The sequence below is a fragment of the Aedes aegypti genome, chromosome 1 (genome assembly GCF_002204515.2).
Source record: "Aedes aegypti strain LVP_AGWG chromosome 1, AaegL5.0 Primary Assembly, whole genome shotgun sequence".
In the NCBI taxonomy this organism is placed as follows: Eukaryota; Metazoa; Arthropoda; class Insecta; order Diptera; family Culicidae; genus Aedes; species Aedes aegypti.
Genome location: NC_035107.1, coordinates 60938528 through 60951930, shown reverse-complemented (window position 1 = coordinate 60951930; position 13403 = coordinate 60938528). Strand labels below are relative to the sequence as shown.

General features: G+C 40.2%; 1 non-coding gene across 1 annotated transcript; it reads left to right on the top strand.

The window, feature by feature from the left end:
- The first annotated feature begins 12738 nt into the window (after positions 1-12738).
- Trnac-aca lies at positions 12739-12812 on the top strand. Its single transcript has one exon. It is a non-coding gene; the product is annotated as a tRNA-Cys (tRNA).
- Positions 12813-13403: the final 591 nt, after the last annotated feature.

Below are 13403 nucleotides of genomic sequence, written 5' to 3'. Positions count from 1 at the left end.
TGCAAAAGATGCTCACCTCTGATATTTGTGTTTGTACTTCCCCATACAAGGTGATGAGCGTTGGCGTCACAACCGATGACGAAGGGGATGTTGTGTTTTTGACTGTAAGAGACAAGAGCAGCCATCTCTGGAGGAGGAATGTCTTCTGCGTCGCCAGGGAAATACGCCGAAACCATTATGATCTCAGTACTGCCCCTAGCAGTAGAAACCTCCATCCTGACCGCCACGATGTCCCTTTTGATGAATTCTGTAATTGGAAAACATTTAGTATCATTGCGTATTAGGATAGCTGCTCTGGAAGAGAGCTGGCTGTCATCATATACCAACCTACACGAGTTTAGTTGAATACCTTGTATTCGAGTTTTGTTGACCCATGGCTCTTGAATCAGTGCCACGAAAAGGTGTTCTTTTGTGAACCTCCTGCAAAGCACATCTGTTGCGCACTGAGCATGATGGAGATTCACTTGGAGGATTTTAATCGTTGCTGAGGCGTTCCGCATTTTCCGGACGTTTGCCGTCCTTCCTTGGATGTTGCGGATCATCAACTTTTGATTTTGGGGGATGTTTTAGATTTTGGTTTATGTCCTTTCCCTTACCTAGGCCTGCTGGTTTATCCCCTGTGGTCAATTTTACACTTTTGACATTTCCACTGCCCTTATTGGGAGCCATTGAGGTGACACCGCTTAAGCCAGGAAGTGAGGTCAAACATGCATCTTTTCCATCAGAGGAAGACAAGCTAGCCTGTATGGTGGGAGTTGGTTGTGAGATGCTACTAGAGGCCTCCTCAGATTTCTCTTGGGTCGGCTGTCCAGTTGGATTGTCATTGGAGTTTGGGGTTATGCTCTTTACTTTCCTCAACTGTATTTCTCCAAAGCGGTAGTTGAGGATGAACTTGGATTGAAGGAGTTTTTCCATGGACGGCCCATCTACACACCACATGCTTGTTAGGAGTGAGCCGTTGCATGACACGCCAGTTGTTGGTTATCAGATCGTTCTGACTCTCGATGAGAGCTTTGATACGATTATCGGTGTATTGTGCGCTTTGAGGGAAGAAGGCTCGAATCAGTTCTGGACGTTGAATCTTATCCTCATCCATTGCAACCAACTCAACGCCTTCCAGGGGATTTAATGCAGGTGTTATCTCCTTTACCCATTCCGCAGTCTCCTGATCCTTACAAATAAGAACCATATGGCCAGACTTGTAGATAAGGTTAGAGAACTTGGGCTTCATTGTCGCGTTCCGTTGTTGTTCTACCCGAAGCAGCAGTGCCTCCTGGAGAACGTCCAGCTGAGTCGTTGAAAGTTGGGTCGTGGGGAAGCCTTTTGGGATTATTCCGACTCTCCTGCGATTGGTCATTTCACCGTAGCTTAGACTAGCCTGTTTTTTATCTTCTGGTGGGGGTTTGTTGATCGTCGAGGCTGTTGAGCTGTTGGTTTCCTGTTGCTCAACGCGCTTTCTCGGATTCAGGTGTTGTTTCATCCGTTTCTGCTTATGTTCTTCTTCAGCATTTGTGGACTTGTCAAGGTCCTGCCGAGTGCGTTTCGAAGGAGTTGACACCAAGCCTCACCCCCCGTGATTCTGGATAGGGCCTCAGGGCGGCTTAAGCCACTTTGTCGGAGTGCTTTTAGCTGCTTCCTTTGGCTCCGAGTGATCTTTTTGGTGCCAGTAGGTTTTTGTTTGTTCGCGTCATCTGTTGGATGTTGATCCGTCTTTCCATCAATAGGACCCGAGGTGACGTTCGATCCTGTGATTGATGGCTGCGATCCTGTCAAGTTTATTGTGACTGTAATTCCATCCTCTTCGTCGTCCATTGGTTCAACCGAAGGATGGAGTCCTGAGTCGTTCGGGAGTGTCAGAGGGGGGTCGGTTTCCATGTTTTCATGCGAACTACTGAGAAGCTCATCTTCGGTCAGTCCAAGCTTACCAAGAGCATTCTCTGTTTCCGTTTCGTCCGACTGGGAGAGGCAGTCGTCACCTTTTTCGAACTGAGGGAGGCAGTCGACACCTTTTATTTTGGTTTGATTATTTGCACTCATTTTTTTGGTCCCACGAGTCGCTGGGGAAAGACGGTCCGCTGCATCATTGCCCCGTCCTAACCCGTGATAACCCTACTCAGAGAGACATTTTTTTTCACGCACGATGGCAGCTTATTACGAGGTTTTACATTAGTGCATGTACTTTGTGAATATTTTTTTTGTTTCGTACCTAGTCGCGAATTAGATCAGTACTAGCAAATAGTTTTTAGCTAAACAGAACCGCTAGAATGAATCATTTATTATAAAATATGTTTAAGTCTTCAGCACTCTAGGTTGAAATCTATTCTTCCATTTGAAATGCCGGATATTTGCGACAAGTCCCGTGAAGAATCTCAGTGACAAACTCGATGACAGCATGATAAAGTTTGAAAGTATGCTTCCAAATCCGCTCTAATAAGGATAAAGTAACAGATGAAAATCATGTCAAGAGCAAAAGAACAGTGTCTAAACAGATTAAGGCCCAAGTAAAAAGGGAGCAAATGTCAAAAGTGAAAAAGCAGTTTTCGCCGTTAAAATCGACAAATCGGATAAAATAAAAACACACATTTGTCTCCAAAATAAAAAGGCTATGTGTTTTTATTGTTTCCGATTTGTTGATTTTAGCGTTAGCGTTAGCGTTAGCGTAGTTACGGTATACTTCGTAGATTGGATACTAGCAACATTCATGTTTCTTTTTAATAATCTCATCCTGACTACTTTCAAGAACAAGGCAGGGGAGTATACCTTGTTCAAATCATAAACAAGAATACTAAAAGCATGAATATCGCTATTCCCGGCCACGCCCATCTTTACCGTAACTTGGGATAGGGGAAGGAAATGTTGATGTAGCACTTACTTAATGAGAGGCCACCGACTCAGCGACACCCTCATAAGTGCTACGGAGTTGGAGGTTGGGGAAGGTATATTGTCAGGATTCGCCTAGAAAGCTGGCGATAGACCATAAATATTTGTTGTTTAAGCATTTTCAAATTAATCTTTTGAATGCCGGCAATCAAAAGAGAAAACAATACCTTATTTATAGTATAAATAGTATTTCGCGAAATGCTTGTCGATTGTGCAGTAATATTTTTGCTCAATAACCAGTAAAAAAGCAAAACCGATCCCTCCAGGGTCATCGGATTGTATAAAATAACGATACGCGTAAAACAAATCACGCCTATTGAAAAACTGTACTGGGTGGTACTGTATTTTAGATAATCGAAAAACGAAAGGAAGCGCGTTCGAACTAAACACCCTAGGATAGCACAGTCGGTTTTTCTGCTCAAAATTATACGAAAAGCAGAATCGATCCCTCCAGGGTCATCGAACGGTTAAAAAGCATCCACAACCGATTGTTAGTTGCGTAACACCCGCCCGGACAGAATGCGCAATCTGAACATAATTATCAAACTCCGAAAATAACATTTTCCGTTCAAGAAACGATCAGAAGTTCCACGACGCGGACAAAAACGATCCATAAGGCTCACAAAAGAAAAAGTATCATACTGGAACAAACTCACCGGATTGATTCTCTAAATTTATGTGCTGCCTGTCACTTTCGGATGGTTCGGTGAACTTAGGGCAGCCAAAAACCAACAGTACTGAGGACACAAATCAAACAAATCACTTTTTCATTTTTCACTTTTCACTATTCCATTTATGAATGTAAAAACTGTCCTGCTTGGGCTTCACGAAGCACTACCCAGCAAGACGCTCCAAAACAGGAGTTTCCGATATGTTGATTTTAATGGCAAAAACTGCTTTTTCATTTTTGATATTTGCTTCATGTTTACTTGCGCCTTCTTACTCGGGCCCAATACAAAATACATCTCATATATACTACACACGCGTGCAGAGCGAGTGCGATGCATTTAGCGTTGAAACTGTTTGCCTATCATATCCACATCGCTTCCACAATAACTGGATTGGAGAAGTGTGTAGATGGAGGAAGGCCATCAACCTGTCGAACGCTGGATGGATGAATATGGTTTATGAGATGGGTTTGCGCGATCTGTGGGGATTAGAATTCGAAACTTGTAACTGAGTTATAGGGTCATCAAGTGGCTCGGCAGCTTTGTTGGCAAAGCAATCGTCTAGCACAGTGATGCCACATACACTGATTTATCTGTAATTACACAGATTTATTCCTGTTTTTGCCTACAGATATCTGTGATCACAGATCACAGATTTTTGAAATAAAAAAAAATTAAGATTTAAGGATATTTCACGAATTTAGGACACGGTTTTGAAAGATATAAATCAGAAAAAAAACTAAAATTATTTTGTATTTTAAACTGACTTTTAGTTAATTTGTTCAAATTAAAAATGGTTGCCATGCCAAAAACAGTCACAATATGTTTGCAAAAATAATTTTTGATTTAAGGTGATCATAGAACGAAGCCACACCTCAAATCTTCAAGTGCACAAGACTTCAGAGCCAAACAGCGCTCCACGTTGAAAATTTATCCCACTGGTCACCACCAGCAAGCAAGCAATTTGATTGATTTTCAACGCGAACTGTTGTCAAATTCTCCAGTCTTGTGCACTTGAAAATTCAAAGTTTGGCTTCGTTTTATAATCACCTTAAACAATAAAAATTTTGGATATTTTTGCGACACAGATTTTTACCAAGATTTTTGGAAGTTGACTTAAGCTAAAAAAGATTTTTTAAGCTGAAAACACAGATGGAGGTCGGAAAAAATGTAGCAACACTGGTCTAGCATACAAGATTCCTAGGTTCGAATCCCAGCTGAGCATATGGATTTTTTTTTTCATAATTTCAACAATAATTTATCCATCTTTACCTCACGTAATGAGTTAAGTGATTTTACTTGTTCTACCTTACTGCTATGTGGATTGATCACAAAACTGTTAACTTTAAACTATGCGCTTTAATATAATAAAATTTCTTCAAACAAACCATATCGATAAAATCAGCGATTTAGACGATATTTAAAAAAACACGCACGAAATCGACAAAATAAAACATCGTGGTTTTAAGCCATTTAACTCTCAAACCCCCAACGTCTGACTTTTCATTAAAAATGAACTTTAAAAAATCATAACTTGGCCAATTATTAATCAATTTTGGATCTTTTGGTCTCAAACAAACCGCATACTCCTCAAGATTTATTGTGTTCCGGAAGAAATGGGATTGGCCACATGGTTCCAGAGTTATTCCGGATTCAAATGGGGTATATTCGTTCCGGAAGTGATAGTTCCCTTAGATTTTTCAAGATTAGCGGTAAGAAAATTATTCATTGTGTACTTTCTATAAGTAAAAAGCTGCCAGAAGGTCGAATGACATTGGTTTTCATTGATTCTGGCCATTTCGGATACCCGGTTACCTGGCACCGGTTCCTGAATGTACCCAGAGAGGACATTTTCTGAAACTCAAAGAATACTACCGTGCGACGGCTCAAAATTCCTGGTTTTTTATCCAGAACATCATAGATATAATGGCAAAGACCAATATGAGGTTTCGGCCACATCCGGATACATCGGAATCGGTTCCGCTAGGGCCTCAGTGGGACACTTTTGTAATCTTACTCACTCATATCGTGCGACGGCTTGAAATTCATGATTTTTTATCCTTAACATCATAGATATAATGCCAAAGACCAATATGAGGTTCTGGCCACATCCGGATACCCCGGAATCGGTTCCGGGAGGGCCTCAGTAGGACACTTTCGTAATCCTACTCATTCATATCGTGCGACGGCTCAAAATTCCTGATTTTTTATCCGGAACATCATAGATATAGTGCCAAAGACCAATATGTGGTTCTGGCCACAGCCGGATACCCCGGAATCGGTTCCGACAGGACCTCAGTGGCACACTTTTGTAAATCTTCTCCTTCATATCGTGCGACGGCTCAAAATTCATGATTTTTATGCTGCACATCATAGCTATCATGCCATGGATCAATATAATATTCTGGTAACATGCGATTACTCCAGAATTGTTCTGATAAGACTCATATGCACTCTGTGTAATCTTCGTTGAATCCATTGAGATAGCTTTGGATCCATATCGATAAGTCCATGAGACATTTCTGGCTAACCGTTTTTGTCAACATAAAAAAAACACGATTAAAAACCGTGTTTTTATTTTATTTCTTTTATCGCGGATTTAAATGTTATTTTAGCGATTCGTTTATCGAGTCCGACCTGTATTTGAATCTACAGACATATTAAGATTAGTTTGTTTTTCATTATACAATGCAACTAAATTATCTATTGGTACTACAGATAAAACTCGAGTATCGATTGTTTTTCACTCCGGATAATCGAATCCTCCGGATAATCGAATCACTAAAAAAAAGTTGAAATCTGCGAATAAAGAAGTCAAATATTTTTCATTCGTTATTATATTTATATGATGCAGTGGCGTAGCAAGATATTATTTCTAGGAACATTTTGGGATCTTGAGTAGAAAAAAACATTTTTTGAACGTACACAAAAAAAAACTTTTTCAAACCCCTCTTCTTACCTACGTCCAAAACTGCTAAACCATTCATATTGTATAGTGCAATACTAAATTATTTCAAATTTATGCACAAATACTGAAAAACAAGAATATTAAATATCGTACTCCGGATAATCGAGTCTAAAATTCCGGATAATCGAATCCCGGATAATCGAGTCCGACTTGTACTGAAATTTATATACAAAAAAAATACATCATGGGTTAGTCCCCGATCTTGGTTATCTTTATGTTTCTTTGTGTCTTTTTTTTCACAATAGTTAGATTTAATCCGTGTTTATAAATACAAAAGTATGATTAAAACAACTGTTTGATTTTGACACGGTTCGATATTGGCAACATGATTTTTTTCTGGAATTCTGCCAAAATCAAACGGCACTATACTGCACATAAAGGCATAACTGTCCCATATTGAAAAAGTATGCATTGAGAAAACACCGCTCAAAGTTTAAAGTTTGACTTCTCATACAAATGTTCATGATTTTCTAGTACATTTCTACTTGCCATATTCATTCAGCACAACTTCAAAGGTAACTGATTTTTCTTCTATTGATCATCAAAAAATAGAAACTTGAACACAATTCATGTTTCGAAGTTGCTCTTTTGGTTGAAAGTTCATGTAGAGACTCTTATGACTTTATTTTTCAATATGGGACTGCACCAACTTCATATTTTTCCACAACATTTTCAAACAAAGTGTGTAAATTTTTATGTGCATAGTAAAATACATATTGAAACATGGATGTTGCGATGAAAAAAGGTGTTGGTTCAAAAATCCATATGGGACAGTTATGCTTTTATGGGCAGTATACCTTATCAAAATTTATAGAGTCCCTTTCATAAATGTTGTTAATAAAATTAAATACAGTACTGACCCGATTTTGTCAGCCCTCGATTTTGTCTGCCACCGATTTTGTCTACCCCCGATTTTGTCAGCTTTTTGACCCGATTTTGTCAGCCTATTTTAAGTTTCTCAAAAAATTGTTATCGCTATGTTTTACCACGTTTACATTAAAATTGATGATGATTTTTGATGTCATGCACGCATGGGCGTAGCCAGAGGGGCAATGGCAATGCTTTTTATTAAGTGTTAAAAATCGATATTATCAATATCAGGGAGGGGGAGCCCCGGATAAAAAAAAACTAGCCACGCCCATGTCCATCGCCTTCTTAAAAGTCCATAAAACCATGTAACACGTCAAAATTTGAAAAACAGGAACAAAATAATATGACCCGATTTTGTCAGGTTCCCCATTTTGTCAGCCTAAAATTCATCGAGGGGCTGACAAAATCGGGTCCTTACTGTATTTAGAGAAAATTCTAGGACATGTTCGCTACAAATTCTTTTGACTATTTCATCCTATATATCCTTTATGACAACATGTTGTTTTTTGGAATTCGTTCTCAATGCTAAATACATTCTTATACAATTTATTGTTAACCTTGATGCAATTGACTAGAGAAAAGTATAATTTTATTTTTAGAATATCAGTTAATCTTGTGGCAGAAGTGCTCCAAATTTAAATAATAAAGAAATTTGAAATTGTCTTTGAAAGTCATAAGATGAAATTCTATATCATTTGTTAGGCTTTGATGCTGGTTCATAAGCTACATCATTTTATTAATTTGTATTCGTCCTTAAAATGAAGCCATTTTTTTACACCTTGTATCCCTTATTATAGTTGCTAACGACAGTATTGAAATTAGTTGCCAAGCTCTTCCGTGAGCTCCTTCCAACCAAATTCACCAAGCATCAATTTCTCCAGACTACCAAGTTCTTTCCAACACTGTTGACCAGTTCCTTAGATGAGTCAGCATTCGCATCACGCTGAATTTGTTCAACGCGTATTGACCTTCAAATCTATTTTAGATTTTCGTCCATGCTAACTCTTCCTCCAGACTACAGCTCAGCCTCCAGGCTATATCTCCACGAAGAGGTTCTGCTTCCGCGTCCAGGCTCTGTGTCTTAGTCCAGGTTCTGTTTCCTTCGAACCAGCCTCAGCATTTCGCTAAGATTTCAAGTATCTAGTCAGAACCTTTATATTGATTTATGGAGTGATGCTGTTGGATAAACAATTCGGGGTATCCGTATGTAACCAGAACCTCATATTGGTCCACGGCAATATAGCTATGATGTTCATGATGACAATTCATAAATTTTGAGCCTTCGCACGATATGAGTGAGTAGGATTACGAAAGTGTCCTACTGAGGCCCTCCTGGAACCGATTCCGGCGTATCCGGATGTGGCCAGAACCTCATATTGGTCTTTGGCATTATATCTATGATGTTCCGGATAAAAAATCATGAATTTTGAGCCGTCGCACGATATGAGTGAGTAAAATTACAAAAGTGTCCCACTGAGGCCTTGCCGGAACCGATTCCGGGGTATCCGGATGTGGCCAGAACCTCATATTGGTCTTTGGCATTATATCTATGATGTTAAGGATAAAAAATCATGAATTTTGAGCCGTCGCACGATATGAGTGAGTAAGATTACAAAAGTGTCCCACTGAGGCCTTGCCGGAACCGATTCCGGGGTATCCAGATGTGGCCGAAACCTCATATTGGTCTTTGCCATTATATCTATGATGTTCTGGATAAAAAACCAGGAATTTTGAGCCGTCGCACGGTAGTATTCTTTGAGTTTCAGAAAATGTCCTCTCTGGGTACATTCAGGAACCGGTGCCAGGTGACCGGGTATCCGAAATGGCCAGAATCAATGAGAACCAATGTCATTCGACCTTCTGGCAGCTTTTTACTTATAGAAAGTACACAATGAATAATTTTCTTACCGCCAATCTTGAAAAATCTAAGGGAACTATCACTTCTGGAACGAATATACCCCATTTGAATCCGGAATAACTCCGGAACCATGTGGCCAATCCTATTTCTTCCGGAACACAATAAATCTTGAGGAGTATGCGGTTTGTTTGAGACCAAAAGATCCAAAATTGATTAATAATTGGCCAAGTTATGATTTTTTAAAGTTCATTTTTAAGGACATATCCCCATGAGTACCAAAATGGCCTCTAATATGGCACCTTACTTCCCCCTTCGCTTTCCGCTCCCTCCCCCCACACTTCTCGCAGCGTTTTGGAGAGCGATCTTAAAAAATGATTATTTGATGTTACTAACCTTATTGTAGAGCGGTGGTTTCTTAACTGAAAGCATTCCATAATATGTTTTTCACAAATCACCAATTTTTGAATGCAAATACGTAGTTATTGCTGTGATTTGTGTTGTAAAATACCACGCACTTCCGAATCACTTCTTTTTCATGCACCGAGATATTGTTTGCTGGCTTTTCGGTGCCCGTTCTAAAACTCACTTTTAATCGTATTTCTACTCACCGTAGCAATTCAAAAATCTAATGCGATACTTGAAATACTTTGATTATTCACGCACGATGCTCCTGGGAGCAATAAATCACTTATATTAGTCAATTTGTGCTCGAAAACAGCACCAGAACGCGAATTCACTGAGCCAACATTGTTTATGATTCGGATACGCCGCTCTCACTGATTGGAAGTGAGGCCAGTTTTTATGTTTGCAATTAGAATGGTTTGGATATTCATACACTTGCTACAACCACGTATTTTACAATTTCATAATACTCAAAAGTTGTACAATGTCACAAGTGTCGCAAAACATTTTTGTGCGTGAGAAAAACAATGTACGACGCAAATTAACAGCAAAAATGAATATAAGATATTATACAGTACAATTGACTGTAGAATTCAAATGCATACTGATGGCAACTTTCTCCGTCCGTGAGGAGCGAGAGAAGAGAGGAGAAAACTGCCAAAAATAGTAAACAACACACGCATGGTGTGAAAAATGCTTATAATTTTGGTCAAAAAACATGTTTTCACTACCAAATGAAGTAAATTGTGATTTTGAGTTTTTATGAAGTTGTTGATGAATTCATATCAACAATAATACCTTTGTATGAAACGTGTGCAAGTAACACTACCTACATAATTTTGTTGGTGGAGGTATACATGAAACATGATGATTTATTTTTGGCCGACGTACATAACATTGTGCTCCGCCTTGTTGGGTGGCTCGAGAGGGTGCTTTTGCGGGTGGCTCGAGTGGGTGGCAACATTATGTTTACCAACTACCGAAAAGCTAAACATTACATATAATTTGCAATTGGATTAGATGGACAAATTGATGTGAAGATTTGCGATAAAGTTACACGTCTTCTCAGTGAGAATCGAACTCACGACTCCCCGATCTCTAGTTGGGGCGCGTTAACCACTACGCCATGAGAGGACTCATGAACGCAGAAGTTAACCTGAATTCAATTTCAGCTCAATAATCACGTGGTCCTCTTTCGCAAAGTGCACCTCTTTCGGAAGAATTAGATGCCCATCCAAACACAACGCTTTCTATATATATCCAATGCCTAGCCCGAGAGCGCATTGTTTTTTAGATATAGGAATAGCACACTACACTAGCCAGCAACTGCGCTGGCTGAGGTTTCTATTGTGTGGGCTTCCAATGGGTCGCGACGTTCTCAAACGACCGGTTACGGAACATGAGTCCGTTGCTCGATAAATACTTGTTTTAATTATGAATCGTGGTTTACGGCCAACCAGCCGAGTGGAAGTTTAACAACTACCGAAAAGCTAAACATTACATATAATTTGCAATTGGATTAGATGGACAAATTGATGTGAAGATTTGCGAAAAAGTTACACGTCTTCTCAGTGAGAATCGAACTCACGACTCCCCGATCTCTAGTTGGGGCGCGTTAACCACTACGCCATGAGAGGACTCATGAACGCAGAAGTTAACCTGAATTCAATTTCAGCTCAATAATCACGTGGTCCTCTTTCGCAAAGTGCACCTCTTTCGGAAGAATTAGATGCCCATCCAAACACAACGCTTTCTATATATATCCAATGCCTAGCCCGAGAGCGCATTGTTTTTTAGATATAGGAATAGCACACTATACTAGCCAGCAACTGCGCTGGCTGAGGTTTCTATTGTGTGGGCTTCCAATGGGTCGCGACGTTCTCAAACGACCGGTTACGGAACATGAGTCCGTTGCTCGATAAATACTTGTTTTAATTATGAATCGTGGTTTACGGCATTGGATATATATAGAAAGCGTTGTGTTTGGATGGGCATCTAATTCTTCCGAAAGAGGTGCACTTTGCGAAAGAGGACCACGTGATTATTGAGCTGAAATTGAATTCAGGTTAACTTCTGCGTTCATGAGTCCTCTCATGGCGTAGTGGTTAACGCGCCCCAACTAGAGATCGGGGAGTCGTGAGTTCGATTCTCACTGAGAGACGTGTAACTTTTTCGCAAATCTTCACATCAATTTGTCCATCTAATCCAATTGCAAATTATATGTAATGTTTAGCTTTTCGGTAGTTGTTAAACTTCCACTCGGCTGGTTGGCCGTAAACCACGATTCATAATTAAAACAAGTATTTATCGAGCAACGGACTCATGTTCCGTAACCGGTCGTTTGAGAACGTCGCGACCCATTGGAAGCCCACACAATAGAAACCTCAGCCAGCGCAGTTGCTGGCTAGTGTAGTGTGCTATTCCTATATCTAAAAAACAATGCGCTCTCGGGCTAGGCATTGGATATATATAGAAAGCGTTGTGTTTGGATGGGCATCTAATTCTTCCGAAAGAGGTGCACTTTGCGAAAGAGGACCACGTGATTATTGAGCTGAAATTGAATTCAGGTTAACTTCTGCGTTCATGAGTCCTCTCATGGCGTAGTGGTTAACGCGCCCCAACTAGAGATCGGGGAGTCGTGAGTTCGATTCTCACTGAGAAGACGTGTAACTTTTTCGCAAATCTTCACATCAATTTGTCCATCTAATCCAATTGCAAATTATATGTAATGTTTAGCTTTTCGGTAGTTGTTAAACTTCCACTCGGCTGGTTGGCCGTAAACCACGATTCATAATTAAAACAAGTATTTATCGAGCAACGGACTCATGTTCCGTAACCGGTCGTTTGAGAACGTCGCGACCCATTGGAAGCCCACACAATAGAAACCTCAGCCAGCGCAGTTGCTGGCTAGTGTAGTGTGCTATTCCTATATCTAAAAAACAATGCGCTCTCGGGCTAGGCATTGGATATATATAGAAAGCGTTGTGTTTGGATGGGCATCTAATTCTTCCGAAAGAGGTGCACTTTGCGAAAGAGGACCACGTGATTATTGAGCTGAAATTGAATTCAGGTTAACTTCTGCGTTCATGAGTCCTCTCATGGCGTAGTGGTTAACGCGCCCCAACTACAGATCGGGGAGTCGTGAGTTCGATTCTCACTGAGAAGACGTGTAACTTTTTCGCAAATCTTCACATCAATTTGTCCATCTAATCCAATTGCAAATTATATGTAATGTTTAGCTTTTCGGTAGTTGTTAAACTTCCACTCGGCTGGTTGGCCGTAAACCACGATTCATAATTAAAACAAGTATTATGTTTACGTTCTCAAGGAACCTTCACCTTAATGAAAAGTCAGACGTTGGGGGTTTGAGAGTTAAAGAATATGAGTAAACATGAGTGATCATTTTGCCCCATGAGTGCGTTTTGAACCGCTTTGCTCTTTATAGTTACCGATTAGGGGCGTGCACCCAAAGCGAAACTGCAGTTTTATAACATTGTATCACTTGAAACTGGTAACGTCAATCTTTTCTGGGTGTTCGCATCGGAATGGGGAGAGCGCGAGAGCGCAACCCAACCACCCAACATTCTCCTTCAGACCAGCGGGAACCTCGCTCAAGTTCGGTGTATCTCTCTAGAGCTAGCTGCTGTGGTTGCTGCAGGCAGGTAATTTGAAACTTTTGCTGTGGCATGCAGCAAAAGCGGATCAACAAAGTGCAGCGTCAAACGAGCGAGCTCCAGCAATCGATGGAAAGGGGGAA